Here is a 16301-nt window from a genome sequence, read left to right as displayed (position 1 = left end):
GACATGCACAAGTTTTATTCTTCATAGATTTGATTACAGATCTAGATTTTCAAAGGTCAAACATATGATTACATGCGTACCAGATTTGAGAGAAATTGAATACCATTAGTCTAATTGTTCACGTGATGGAATTTTTCACCATAGTCTCATATAATTACACGAGCAATTAGTAACTTGAATTAAATTACGTTAATCAATTAAAGAAAATCCCAAGTTACTATTGAAAATACTGCTTAGTTATTAGTTATTTCTTTTTGTGTTTCAAAGAGAGAGGATTACATCGATGTATAATTCCTAAAATAAAGGAAATTTATCAATTTACCTAGACCGTAGTAAATTAATAGAAAATTATTTTACGTTCTACAGTACTTAAAATAAGTTTCAGGTTTGAAGGTAACTTCACGTAGCTAAATGTATTGAAAATTGCATTAGATTTTTTTTAAAGAAAGTGTTTATTTTATTTATATAATTATTACATTTATTTTCGTTGAGCACAAGAGACATAATATAAAAAACATAACATATTGCAAATGTTGTGTCATAACATATTAATTGGTTACTACTAGTTTAACATCTAACATAATTCCTCCTGAACTTCGTGTCATCCTAGCGTAAGTACAGTAGAGCGTCTCGTTTAGGCACAGTGAAATCGTGAACAAAGTACAGGTAACGTGTGGGGAGAGGACGAGCCGTACGATAAACACGAGGGATGCACAAGGTTTTAGTTACAACATTTATGGCGGAGCATTAATTGAAATTATATTTTCCAAAATCACACAAATTGCATAACGTTATCATATACACATTTTAACAAACAAGCAACTGTAACGTTGACATACTCGTAATTCAGTATAACAAATGAAATTGTGCTACTTATATGATGTTGCTTTCAAGCAGCATTTTTACGGTCATGAATTTCATTTTCTGTATGACTAACATAATATCACCGTCTTCTGTGGTCGAATTAAAAAAACTGCAATATACTGACCTGAAGTGACAACACTATTTCCTAAACATAATTATCCCTTCTCAAAGTTCAACTTATTCACGTACAGTTGAGACCAATATACTGTAGTTTTGTTAATTGGGCCACAGAGGAAGATGATATTATGTTAGTCATACAGAAAATGAAATTCATGACCGTAAAAATTCTGCTTGAAAGCAACATCATGTAAGTAGAAAAATTTGATTTGTTATATTGAATTATTTCAACGTTACAATTGCTTATTTGTTAAAATGTGTATATGATAACGTTATGCAATTTGTGTGTTTTTGGAAAGTATAATTTCAATTAATGCTCCGCCATAAATGTTGTAACTAAAACCTTGTGCATCCCTCGTGTTTATCGTACGGCTTGTTCTCCCCTCCACACGTCACTAGCACTTTGTTTACGTTTTCACTGTGCCTAAACGAGACGCTCTACTGTATGTTCTTATGAGCAATAGTTTAAATCAATGATTCAGAACATAAAAAATGAGTCCATTAACCATATTACGGATTAAGAATGTATACTACTGTATGTAGAATATAGCAACAACAGTTTTCTTTGTTGTGCATGGTGCAGCAAGAATTTGTGCTTTCATCACTGCATGAACAATTCACAATTTTGTTCTGTTTATGTTCAGTGATACTGTAGTATCTATAGACAACCAGAAGGGATGGAAGAATAGAATGAGAGAAATAAAGAAGGGATTGTGACAGGTTCTAAGAAAGACGAACCTGGGTCGGTGGGCTTTGTATTGTATTTGTGTACTTATTGTAAACTATACTATTATAGGTTTAATTTGTGAGCCCATTAAACATATCTTACCAATTTAATGTACTATGAGTTTAATTCCATGAAATCAGTTCATAATAATTTATTCGTAATGATAGGCCTTATTTGACTGTTGTTAGAAACGTTGAGTTGCAGCCTTGTTTCTTCCTCATCTCCGTCACACACTACACTCAAATTGCTCCGCAACTATGTACTAGATTCACAGCGATATTCGGAACATTGTTTTGATCCTTGCATATTATTTTCGCAACTTTTTTGACACAACATCTTATACTGATGAGACGTATCAGTGTGCAAAATTTGAAGATCTTACACAACCTTCCAGTGTTGACCGTTCCCTTGTTAGATTTATTTCATCAATCTTTCTAAATCCATACGTTAATTTTTTTCAGATAAAGTAGATGACGACAATGAAATAACATACTGAACTTGTTTCTCCAAAAATTTTTTTTTAACTTTATAATTTAAAAATACGTATTTTTAGACGTGCAATATAAAACATTTCCTAAAAGACAATGTAATGTTATTCATATACTAATTTGTCATCCTAAATAACAAAGAAATTTGTTGGCGTGTCCTTTCACAACCCTCCCTAACTCCATGTTGCATGCATATGCAAAAATGCCGTGAGACAGGAAAGAATAACGCCCGTCTTTGTATCTTGGCCGAATAACAATCGGTAAGCCCTTGACAGTCCATCCACGGCTCAGGTAATTCTGCTGTCTGCTCCAAGAGCGACCTTCACACTACGCTTACGGAAAATTGCCTCAAGCATAATTGTGCACTGGGTAAAGATGATCTGAGCATGAGTTCAGCAGCCATACTTAGATAAGGCAACTCATCCTCTGCAATCATCGCAATTAACTTCTAGGATGTTCATTTCCCACTTCTTTTGTTCCTCGGTCAAGCAGGATTTGTGGTAGCAAGGCCGCCACAGTTCGTCTATGTTACTGCTGTTACTCCTTCAGCTTTCGATATGTTAGAGCATACGAGTATCACTCTGCCTACATACCAACATACCTGACTACCTACCTACTGTACATATATACATACAAATTTCCTGCATTGAATGACTGGTCTAGACCTGTCACGCATGCAACCCGGTTCGAGTTCCGGTTATACCCAGGATTTTTCATTTGTGGCGGAGAATGTTCCAATTGGGTTTTTTTTATCGGAGTTCTCGCCCAAGAAAATCTAGAGACGAACGATGTTGCCTGCTTGAAACTTGGTGTAGTGATTGTAGTCACCTGGTGTGAGTTGGGATTAGGCATAGCTGGGGAGTGAGTGTGTAAGCTGTCTGACTCAGAAGTAGCGTTGGCACAGTCTAAAACAATGCGTTCATAGCTCGGCCGGACCGTTCCGCGAAACAACTCAATTTTACTCACAACATGCACAGACGTCTTTCCCTCACGACAGATTCAACTCGACTGACCGACGCGTCAGCGGTAACTACAGCGCTACTCTGGCGGCCGGCGCGCCAATCTTCACCGCCGCGGAACGGTCCGGCCGAGCTACGAACGCATTGTATATACAGTCACGAAGCTTGAGTTGTGAGGGTGCTAGGAACAATGGACTGTGCCGGTACTATTTCGCATTGTCTGTAATGAGACGATTTTAGCGATCCTAGTGATTAGAAACTATCTATGGATGCATTTTTACTACGTATAGAGCTTCGTGACTATATATACTAGACTATGGCGCTGGGGTTTCTCTCCCTTTTCAGAATGAAAGGATGTAACTTACAGTTGGATTGTATATAATACTACTACTACTACTACTACTACTACTGCTACTACTACTACTACTACTACTACTACTACTACTACTACTACTACTACTAATAATAATAATAATAATAATAATAATTTATTTATTTAATCTGACAGGATTAAGGCCATAAGGCCTTCTCTTCCATCCTACCAGATAGCACATATAAATACAAAAAAAGAAAATACAAACACTTTATGATTGACACAGAAAGTATGTTCACAGGGAGTTCCCACTGTTGCTATGGCAACTCAATCGCGGCCCGTTCTGAGTTGTGATAGAGTAGCGTTGTTACCGATTTTAAAAACAGATCCACTCTTGTTCTCGCATTTATATTAGCCTACTTCTGCTATGTGCCTTGTGCGTACCGCTTCCCATCTAGCGTAAACGAGTTTGTTCTATTTCGTTATATAGTTATTGTTGGTGCTGTTTTAGTTTAATTCATTGTTAAATCTATTTGTCTCTTAGGCCTACGTGTATTACAATAAATTTATTAAGGGGCAAGCTATATTAATACAATGTATACAGATGAACAAAAAAATACAGGTAAATACAAAATACAAATAGAATAAAATAATTGTATTTGATGTATGTATGTATGTATGTATGTATGTATGTATGTATGTATGTATGTATGTATGTATCATAACAATTGCTGGGAATATTTTCTCTCTGCATCTAGACATTACGCTGGGTCCTGTTTCAAAAAGTTTGAATTTAAACGAAAACGTTAATCATCATCGTAATAATCATCTTTCAGGTTCAGGCTTTGTGGCCTATTCCGACTTAAGGAGGGTATATCGTCCTATTGATTGTTTTACTGTGGGTTGATAGTTTTTTAAAGTCTTTGAAAATCTTGTTTCTTCTGTTTTTGAATATGGTAATACCAGGAAGATTTCAAGATTCCTTCTGTTGTACTATTTCATTCGTATAATATGCATGAAAAATTTCAAATTTTTATTTATGATTTTTTTTATCTAACAAAGTATATCCAGTTAGTAGTCCAAAGAATTTAATTTGTGCTGATTCAATTTTCTTTTTATGTAACCCGTTTATTGCTCAAGGTATCACAAGCAAATATTAGTATAGGGATAGCCATTGCCTTATACAATTTTAATTGGGAGTAAGTCTGGCTTTGATAAATTTCTTAATGGCTAATATTGTTTTCGGTCATTATAAACTATGCAAAAAAATGTTTATTTCTATCAAACTTAGCCTATCTTCTGTTAACACAAGCTATAACAGTTTCCTTTTCTTGCCTGAAATAGTCCTGACGCTTTTGAGAAAGAAATTGTCAGGGAGTTTCTTGTGAAACATTCTGCTTATCCCAATGATTTAGTTTTTACATAATGATCTTGTGTAAATACGCCTTAAGCTAACATACACCGTAATCTCGGCATGATCACATTCAGCAACTCAATATCAGTAACTCGTCAAAATGTTTTTTCTTTCCTCCGCAGAGATTCATAAAATATTCAGCTGACTTGAAGCAGACGTGACTTAACAATAGGCCGGTTTTTTCTTTCATAGAAGTACTATCCAGATGTGTTTTATTAAGGAAAGATACTTCACATGTTTTCCTGTCAGAGCCGTTATATGGTCTGCTTGCAAGCTGTTGGGTAGTTTAAATAAATCTTTATAATTGCAGTTTTATTTTTTGAACATATTTATAAGACTAATCAAAGAAGCTAATAATTCTGCACGGTACATTTTTCTTTCAACGGTAGGTATTTTGATTTATTATAGGATATTTTACCCAAGTGTGTCTGTTTAGGAGTAACGCAATGAAACTGTACATAAGTTATTACTTCGTCATCTTCCAAAGTCATGAAATGCTGGCACTGAGAACAAGAGCGCCCCACGAAATTTTGTCCAGAACTCTGTTCCTATCCATCACAAATTTTACTGGGCTCGCTAGAGTTTAAATCAGTGTAGTCAACACACTAAATACTCGACAATTGTGTGTCTTTCTTAATTATATATTATGTGGCAATTTCTGTTTATTCGAAAATGAGCCTGCTGACCTTCTGTCAGATCTGACTTTCTGATGTTATTACCACAGACTTCGTATTTACAGTAGAAGAAACATTTGTGGTAAATAACACAACGAGTGTCCGAACAGAAAGAATGTAAGGTCAGAAAAATACCAACATGTTTTGCCCACTTCTTAAGAAAACATAAAGACGACGTTTTTATCTCTAAAGTGTTAACGTCTCTTTATGGCCACTCTAAATAGTTCGGTTATATTGCATCTGTTCGTTAGACGCTACGTTATAGTTTTTAGTGTTTTGAATTCTTTAGTACACTTGAGTGCTTCTGGTTTAGAAGTTGGTTTCGGTTTTCAACAGTCATAAGTTTTGGTTTCAAAACAACACATAAAAGAAACTGTAAGGTGAATAAATTGTGTATTAAAAGCCACATACAGTTTTTATTTCTTATCATAAGCAATTGCTTCCTGATTTTTTTAATAGTAGGCCTAGAATAATTCGTGTTAGCGTGATCCTTCTGGTTCTGTTTTTGCTAAGCTAGAGTGAAGACTTTCTTCCGAGAGGTTCTGGCGTGTTGTGTAGTAAGTAAAAACTCACCCACACAATCATGAGGAGAAACGAACAGAACATTGAACTGCAGCTAATGTGAAATAGATTACCTACAGTTTATAAAACAATCTACAAGAACGAAGTTAGGAATATTTAATGACGATTTATCCATTTACTTCATAATAGTACCTTATTTACAGGATAATGCCGATAAACTTAAAAAAGAAATCAAATTTCAGTTTTCTTCGGGAAGTAAAGATGATCTTGTCACACAAGGTTTGCGGCACATAAAATTTGCTACATTCGAACAATTAATACTCTATGATCCTTCCTTGCTTATGTAATGTAATACTCTTTTCGCACGTGACTCATACCCGTGATTGGCTCCCAGTCGAAACACTCACACGACGCAGGAAAATATAGTTCCGTATTTGGAAACCTTAACCTTGTATTATTTGAAAATAAAAATTGAATTCTAGTTATTAAATACGATGAAACATATGACTTCACTCATATGTAAAACGCTATTTAACCCTTCGTTACTCGCGTTAAATTTCGTAACGCCAGTACTCGCTTGGATTACAATGGTAATCCACATTTGTTTTTGTTTACAGACAAGGTTTAAACATTGCAATTAGATTTAAATGTTAAGAAATATATTGTTTTCAGTTATTACAGTAATAAGAATGGATATGGTACGCATAACGGAACGTATTAAATATAAATATTAATAATGAAATAGATAGTACACAAATTGCATTCAAGTGACATGTTTGCATAATATTTCAACACTGGTCGTGTCTTTGAGTCATAATTTATTGTTGCATCATAGTTATGAGTTAGGCCACTATCATCATAATTATGTAGGATATCTAGCATTGTTGCTCACTCGATGTTTGAAGGTCATCTGAACTCTTGATCTCTCTTAATCTCTCCCACAGGAAACGCAAGTTCACTACTGCTGACCTTTCTTACGTCATATTTGATAACTGAATACCTCACTCAGGGGTGTAGCAATGAAAAAATTCAGGGATGTAACAATCATTCTCACTTCACTTGTAATATTTTACAGATGTTTTTGTGTATTGTAAGAAGGATATTGATGCACTTTCATGTTTATGTTTGCATTTCACACTTTACACACGTGAGTCTAATCTATATCTGATTCAATTATCTGAGTAGGCCTATGCATTTCTTCTACACAGTTCAAACAAATTACATCTGAATGAGTAGGACAAATTCTCTTCAAGCACTGGGAACAAGATTGTCTTGTGCTCTTGTTTCTTGTTCTACCACACATGTAGCACCTACCAATACCTTCTGACCGTGTTCCTTCTTCTTGACCTGTTTGTGGAATGCCTAACAGTTGCTCTCCTCTTCTCTTTATTTCTCTTGGAATTGTCTGTTGGGTGATACGCTCGGAAATTAGTGGCTTCATTAGGTCCAGAGCAAGGGTTTTTAGGAAGTTTTTCCGTAGATTTTTTTGTTTGTTTGCAGAATAAACAACAAGAGCATTGACACCTGCTATGTTTAGTAAGTCAAAGAAAATAGTCAGAGGCCAGCGGCGTGAATTTCTGCTTACATCATAGGCTGAGCATAACTGGTCCAGGAATCCACAGCACATTTAGTTCTATTATAAAAAGATATTATTTCAGGCTTCTGGCTTCCTCCTGTTTCCTCATCCATTGCCTTATCATAATGCATGGTTGATAATGCTAACACTGTTTTGTTTTTCTTTGGTACATACGAAATAATTGTGCAGTTTTCATTGAATCCAAACAATGTACTGTTAACTTCCCTGTCTTGAGTAGTTGTGAAATGAGGAGGGATTTCTCTTTTTTTTTTTTTTTTCAAGGTTCCTACAAGTGTAATTTTGTCATTTTCTAGAAGATCTAAACACAGAGGTATGCTCGTGAACCAGTTATCGGTGGTCACATTTCTTCCTGTTCCTTTGATGGGATGAACCAGCCTCTTCACCACTGCATGTGCACTGTTACTTTGGTGAAATGGACCATCTGGTTGAATACCAGCATGAATTTCCAAGTTATGAGTGTAATATGTTTTCACATCCACCATAGCAAAAATTTTGATCCCATATTTTGCTGGTTTAGTAGGTATATACACTTTCATGGGACATCGTCCTCTGAATGCAACCAACTGCTCGTCTATAGTTACATATTCGCTTGGAATGTAGCACCTTTGTGAATTCTGAACAAATAACTAGAACACTTCACGTACAGCTGCCAGTTTATCAATTTCTTTCCTTTCCTGCCTGTCATGAATGTTATCAAAGCGTAGACATCGTAACAAAAATTGGAATCTATTGTAGGTCATAGTCAGGTAAATTGACTCTATACCTGTGCCATTTTTATCCCATAGTTCTCTTACGTTCAGTCTTCCCGATTTCAAAGCACCAGCAAGATACAAAATACCTAAGAGTGCTCGAATTTCAACGTCATTTGTTAATTTTCAATCTCTGTCACGTCCATAATTACGCTTCACTTTTTCAATATAAATATTAGAACACCTTACTATTACATTGATTATTGTCTGATCAATAAAGCAGTCAAAACACTCTGTGTGTGTCCGCGCATTTTTTGCAGCTCTTTTAGGGCCCGGTAAATGAATCACTATATTTTGTGCTCTTCTTCTCCCTCGTAAAGATACTGGTTCTTCCTGCCAAATTGTCGTGTTTTCTCTGCCCGTATAGCAGTTTCCATCATTTATAGACATTAGTCTTTCATCACCATCACCATAATCATCATCCTCCTCCTCATTGTCTTCTTCTGAATTAGAATCGTGAACTTCATTCAAAAGATCTTCTTTGTTGCTTTCATCATCACTTTCATTTTCAATGCCAACATCCAGATCTTCATCTAGCCACTTGCAAATATTGCTTGTATTTTCCGTACCCATTGGAGCCAACTACAAAGAGGATGGAACGATATCACACACTTTTTTCATAAAGTTCCTGCATTGAATCACTCATAACCATATAAAAACTATTTCACTTACCTGAGCAAAAAACTGACGTCAGTACTCGCGTGGATTACAATGGTAATCCACTCGGAAAAACTGCGTATAACTTGATAAAACTCCGTATAACTTTGCAAAGCGTTGCGACAAATACGTCTAAACACCAGTAATGCCTCACTTAGACTGTGACGAGAAATTGCATTGACGCTCAACTACGCAGTGCTGCAGGCGGTGACGCAATACAGGATTAAATATCAGTGGATTACCATTGTAATCCACGCGAGTACTGAAGGGTTAAAAGAAAAGCTACTTTCATATTTTGCTACTTACGTTGTAAGCGGATGAATACTAAGACTAATACCAAGACAGTCTGTTCTTGCAATACTCTGGCACCACTTGAGCTTGTTCTCGTAAGCACGTGATAGTATGGCTTCTGGATCCTCAATGTGTGTGGTTACTAAACATAAAGTGAAGAGAGAGAAATAGTGTTCAATGTATGTATAGTAAGTTAAGTGAGCTAAATCCAATTAATTAATTATAAAGTAACAGTTTCCTAAGCAAACGAATGCATAGCAGAAAGGTTAGGTCTACTTTGACGAGTAACGGGAAATGTTTAACATGAAACAGAATGTACAACAGTGGGAGGGTTCACTTACTGAGAATCGCTGGCGCCAAACTGCGGCCAATCAAGTCTCACTTCAGTCACGTGCCATTGTTTACTGTAGCATTATTCATACAACGAAAAGATTATAGGCTCAAAGCAGTCCTATGCATCTTCGACCTCCAGATTTAGCCTATATAGCCTACTGTAATAGAGCTATATCATTATTCCTTCTGCAGTCATTCGCTGCACATGAGACAAGCACTTATTCTTGTACCCAAATTTATTATTGCCTTCCTTTTCAATTAAAAAAATACTAAAAGTTTCCTCCGTCTCAAAGACTACTTTCCAACGTAATCTTGGTCTTCCAACAGAGTCGTCCTTGTGAAAAACTTAGGCATATTTTGTCAATCTAGATGGATTCTTTCCTTGTATGTGTTGAAACCATTTCTGCTGATAAAGATCTACTTCACTTGGTAAACTGTGGGCCGTATTCATAGACATTCTTAGCGCGGGCTTCCGGTGGATGATCAGCGAACTAACGTTTTTCGTATTCATAAACCAGTGTTGGCGATATGATATGATATGGTATGGTATGGTATGGTATGGTATGATATGATATATGATATATGATATATGATATGATATGATATGATATGATATGATATGATATGATATGATATGATATGATATGATATGATATGATATGATATGATATGATATGATATGATATGATATGATATGATATGAATTCTATACAAGTAACCAGTCGATAGCCAGGGCTAGTTTAGCACGTTCGTAGCGCGGGCTAGCGAAATGTCTATGAATGGCACCGTACTGTTCTTGATGAACAGGGTCTTGAAAAAAATTAATAAAGATTTCGAAAAATAATTTTATGCCATCCTAGCATTATAAACAGGTTGTTAGTACATCCAATATCGTGCGTAATCGGCTTATTATGGCACGCGTGCTAATAATAGCAATGACGTATTCGCTATGACGTAATACCGGAACGCTTGGGTCGTTGTAATATCACATAAAACAATTCTGTGGTTCAGAGAAACTATATTAACAAAATAAAGGAACATTTGTAACATAAAATTTGATATCTAAGGTATAGCTAGAGTTTGCAATACCTGCAAGGTCATCCATTTCTGTTTATTCAGTGTCAATGCCAGGCACAACTAATCGGTTCGAATATATGATGACTTTGTCAGGTAGGGATGCCGAATTACTTCATAATTTATTTCCTACAATTTATAATACTAAGATGCCAGAAAGTATTGTATCCAACTAGTGAATAATCTTATTATGGTACTCTTGAAAATTGTCGCACGAACGATTATCATGCGATAATCATCAAAATTATCCAACTGTTGCATAAATAACTATTAGAGAAATGAGTAAAAAATTGTATTTTTACAGCCTTTTTGACATTCCGGGACGAATATAACTCAATCCAGGACACAGGACACACCATTAAAATCCAAAACAATCCTGGAAAATCCAGGACATCTGGCAACCCTTAATTCAAGACAAGGGATGCACATCTAGTGTCTGTGTGAGAAATACTAGGAAAAGAACCTGGGCTAGCTGGATTTGTATCGGAAAACTTTACCAAAAGTGCATGAAGTAAGTGCAAGAGCTGTATCGTAATATACATTTTATTATCAACTGCATAAAGATTGTGACAATCAGTTACCTTCAAACTGTGCACGACGAACTCTTGCTTTCTTTTATATGATACAGTTTCCTTTATAATGGCAATGAGGCTCTATCATCTCGCTGTCTGATTCATGAAAGTGAACAAGAGTTTTCAATTTCATCTGACTCTAATGTCACACTTTCTGCAAATGGTGTCAGTGGTAAAATAATAAAACGTTAATGGAATATATTTAGAATAACGGTTACACTGTTCCAAAAGAAATGGCGCGTACAATCGAAAGTTGAGGAGAAAGAAATCAGCTAGAGAAAATCATGATTGAACCCACTGAAATGCTACAACATCGTACATTTTGCTTCGCTGTGACACATTGAACTTCTCATAACATAATAATGTTATTTTTAAAGTTATAATTATTGTTGAATAAGATTCCTATGATTTCTGTGGGACGTTCGTGGTAGGATTATATGGAATTGATATCTCAAGAAGATGACACGGTCAGTAATCATCTGTTAACTTCCGGCGCCAGTGATAGATGATTTTTAATACAGAAATTATGGGATTATATTAGCGTAAAAGAGAGCGTCTCCAGGAAAATCTGCATCAGCAGGCTACAGTGTTTTTTCACTACAAGAATCACTTGGAATTACCGGGTTTCTTAACGTAGAAAGCCATCGCTTTATCTAACTCTGCTGTATGTAGCAGGCTACTTACGCTGAATTTATCATAATTTTGAATTAATTAAGGGGACACTCAACTATATTTTGGAACTTTTTTCCTATTTGACCAATCTTTTTCAAATTTGGAGAAAAAGTTTAATATGCACATGGAAAGTAACTTGCAAAATCTCAGCTCAGTAGATCCAATACTTTTCAAAATAAAACATATTTCAATTTTTAATCAATCGTTAATTGAAATATCACTTTTCATCATCATTTTTTTATTTTTTGGCTTTGTGCATTTGACTGTGCCTTCTCAATGAAGAGGGGAAGAATTATGTATATTGATTTAGTTCTGTCACGTAAATTAGTGTAAAAATTTAATTTTTCATTTCTGTGAAATAAAATTTTAAATTTTTTAATGATTAAAAATCATAAATAGCTTCAAAAAGATAATATTGTAAAACTGATACACAAAATGACACATTTTCTCCAATTTTTAAGTTGAGTGTCCCCTTAAGGCAGTCTTGGTAGCAGTCCTCCTAAATGTAGGCAACAAGCTTCACAAGACTGTCCACAAGTAGCATACAATTAGGCTCTCTTGCTTACTACAGCAATGCGTTGTATTTGGAACTTAGTAAAATTAGACGACCCATTTTTTTCTGAGTCTGTACTTACTTACTTACAAATGGCTTTTAAGGAACCAGAAGGTTCATTGCCGCCCTCACATAAGCCCGCCATTGGTCCCTATCCTGTGCAAGATTAATCCAGTCTCTATCATCATATCCCACCTCCCTCAAATCCATTTTAATATTATCCTCCCATCTACGTCTCGGCCTCCCTAAAGGTCTTTTTCCCTTCGGTCTCCCAACTAACACTCTATATGCATTTCTGGATTCGCCCATACGTGCTACATGCCCTGCCCATCTCAAACGTCTGGATTTAATGTTCCTAATTATGTCAGGTGAAGAATACAATGCGTGCAGTTCTGCGTTGTGTAACTTTCTCCATTCTCCTGCAACTTCATCCCGCTTAGCCCCAAATATTTTCCTAAGCACCTTATTCTCAAACACCCTTAACCTATGTTCCTCTCTCAGAGTGAGAGTCCAAGTTTCACAATCATACAGAACAACCGGTAATATAACTGTTTTATAAATTCTAACTTTCAGATTTTTGGACAGCAGACTGAATGATATAAGCTTCTCAACCGAATAATAACACGCATTTCCCATATTTATTCTGTGTTTAATTTCCTCCTGAGTATCATTTATATTTGTTACTGTTGCTCCAAGATATTTGCATTTTTCCACCTCTTCGAAGGATAAATCTCCAATTTTTATATTTCCATTTCGTACAATATTCTGGTCACGAGACATAATCATATACTTTGTCTTTTCGGGATTTACTTCCAAACCGATCGCTTTACTTGCTTCAAGTAAAATTTCCGTGTTTTCCCTAATTGTTTGTGTATTTTCTCCTAACATATTCACGTCATCCGCATAGACAAGAAGCTGATGTAACCCGTTCAATTCTAAACCCTGCCTGTTATCCTGAACTTTCCTAATGACATATTCTAGAGTGAATTTAAAAAGTAAAGGTGATAGTGCATCTCCCTGCTTCAGCCCGCAGTGAATTGGAAAAGCATCAGATAGAAACTGACCTATACGGACTCTGCTGTATGTTTCACTGAGACACATTTTAATTAATCGAACTAGTTTCTTGGGAATACCAAATTCAATAAGAATATCATATAATACTTCCCTCTTAACCGAGTCATACGCCTTTTTGAGTCTGTACAAAGATAATAAAGCAATGCTGGAAAGAGAATTGAGGAGGCTCTACGTTATTCCTACAAAATTTGTCGCAAAGCCGCCGCCGCCGCCACCACCACCATCACCATCACCACCACCACCACCACCACCACCACCACCACCACCACCACCACCACCACCACCACCACCACAAATACACTGATTCTGAACTTCCTTTAGTCACAAGTTGTAAATTTAACAGCCTGGACTTCATTTCATTTAGTGTTCTGCCCAAGGGCAGGTCTTTCACTGCAAACCCAACTTTCTCTAGTCTTTCCTATTTTCTGCCTTGCTCTTTGTTTCCTCATATGGTACATATATCTTAATGTCGTCTATAATCTGATATCTTCTTCTACCCCGAACTTTTCTCCCGTTCACCATTCCTTCCAGTGCATCATTCAGTAGACAGTTTCTTCTCAGCCAGTGACCCAATCAATTACTTTTCCTCTTCCTGATCAGTTTCAGCATCATTCTTTCTTCACCCACTCTTTCCAACACAATTTCCAACACGTTCCATTCTTCTCCATATCCACATTTCAAATGTTCTATTCGCTTCTCTTCACTTCGTCGTAATGTCTGTATCTGCCCCATACAATACCATACTCCATACAAAGCACTTCACTAGTCTCTTCATTAGTTTTTTTTTTCCAGATGTCCGCAGATGATGTTCCTTTTTCTATTAAAAGCTTCCTTGGTCATTGCTATCCTCATTTTGACTTCCTGGCAGCAGCTCATGTTACTGCTTATAGTACACCCCAAGTATTTGAAGCTGTCCACTTGCTCTACTGCCTCATTTAGAATTCGCAAGTTTATCTTCTATATTTTTCTTCCTATGACCATAGTCTTCGTCTTATTTGCATTTATCTTCATCCCATACTGCTCATAGCTGTCATTTAGCTCCAGTAGCATATCCTTTAGTATCATTTCCTCTTCTGCTAACAATGCCATATCATCAGTAAACCTTATGCATTTTATTTTTCTTCCTTCTACTATCATCCTCCCATGTTCTGAAAACAGTTCTTTACTAAATCCTCCGAGTAGATGTTGAACAGGATAGGTGAGAAAGGACATACTTGATGTACTCCTCTCCCAATTTCACTTCCTTCTGACATTTCTTCTCCTATCCTGACTTTCAGCCTGAACTTGGTTCAATATTGCTGTGTCATGCTTTGAACATCAAGTGTTATTTTTGTTATTACTACGATGAACACATTCCTCAGAACTTAATCGCCCAAGATCATTATCAACAATTACTACATTGGCCTGTTCGGCGCATGTAACCTTCCTTATCCCAGTGCGTGGTAACGGCGCTGGGTGCATGTTGGCATGTAGACTTCATACACATCAGCTGAGTGGGTTTTTTAATAATCCACAGAAGCTGTAAGGTGCGGCCAACCGAGAAGAATGTTTTTTTTCCCAACTTTCTAAGGCCTCGACACGCCCACTTTTTGTTGTATTTATTGTCAGTTTGAGGCTTAAGTAAAGCTCTCGATCGCTTGAGCAACCGTGACATTCCATTGGCGGAGCAAACAGCAATGGGAGCCGGGCGTACGGCCAACGATAATTCATTGCTGCTGTCTACGTTCCACTGATCTTGTTTTTCTCCTCATATCTCATGCTGGCCATGTAGGAAAAACGTTGACTACGTGAGCCCTTGAAGAGAAACCGCAACTCACATTTTCTACTACTGAATATTTAAAGATTCTCCACAACTAGCAGTATTCCATTCTTCTCGTGCTCTGGGCACGGACCATTACTGGTATCGTTACGGGATTATTCTGCTATATTTGAAGAACTTTCTATCATAACTTCTTCGTAGTTTACGTAGGCTTACATTTCCTTCGATATTCACAAGTCTTATGTCAAGTGGCGTGCAAGCAGAGTGTTATTGGCATTTCAGTAGTCTAGGTTTATAGTCGAGTAATTCCGGTAATCTGCTGTTTTCTACCCGCTTTTATATGAGTGCACATTAGTTAAAATTTGTAGGCCTACCTGTTCGCAGATATTTTCACTATTCGGCGGTCTGATGGTAATGAAGTATTCTACTACAGTATTACTTTCTATTCTATCTTTAGATTCTGTGACCATTTCTGGAACCCAAATGTTATTAAGCATAGGCTATTTCTTTTTGCTTCCTTATTAGTTATTACTAGATATCGGATGTTTAGGAAAATGCCTATTTTATTTGAATGTTCATATTTAAAGGCTTTTAGTAAATGTGAAGGAATCATGAGAAATGAAGCATTCTCATGAAGTTTGATCTTGCTTTCTGTTACCGTTTACACATTTTTTTACTTTAATATGTACATTTTTGTCCTTTTCTTGCTTTTATATATACCTTTCTTGCCTGTTTCTTTATATGACTACTCACTCAACGATACTGCATATATTTCTGCGTTCGAAACTAAGGAAATTGCAGTTTTTATAGTAGCCATAGATATGGGACACTCTGTTGCAATGCAGTGTTGTTGTTTCGCTTACTCCGGATCCACCTTGTCCTTACCCAGCAC

At 36.3% G+C, this 16301-nt stretch overlaps 1 protein-coding gene across 6 annotated transcripts in view; it reads left to right on the top strand.

Annotated features, from left to right (window-relative positions):
- The window catches only part of uif (sushi, von Willebrand factor type A, EGF and pentraxin domain-containing protein uif), a 431448-nt gene that overhangs the window by 167455 nt on the left and 247692 nt on the right, over positions 1 to 16301 (top strand). The gene's annotated exons all lie outside the window — the stretch shown is intronic.

This window comes from Periplaneta americana, chromosome 16, assembly GCF_040183065.1.
Source record: "Periplaneta americana isolate PAMFEO1 chromosome 16, P.americana_PAMFEO1_priV1, whole genome shotgun sequence".
Lineage (NCBI taxonomy): Eukaryota > Metazoa > Arthropoda > Insecta > Blattodea > Blattidae > Periplaneta > Periplaneta americana.
This window is presented reverse-complemented; position numbering and strand designations above follow the sequence as displayed.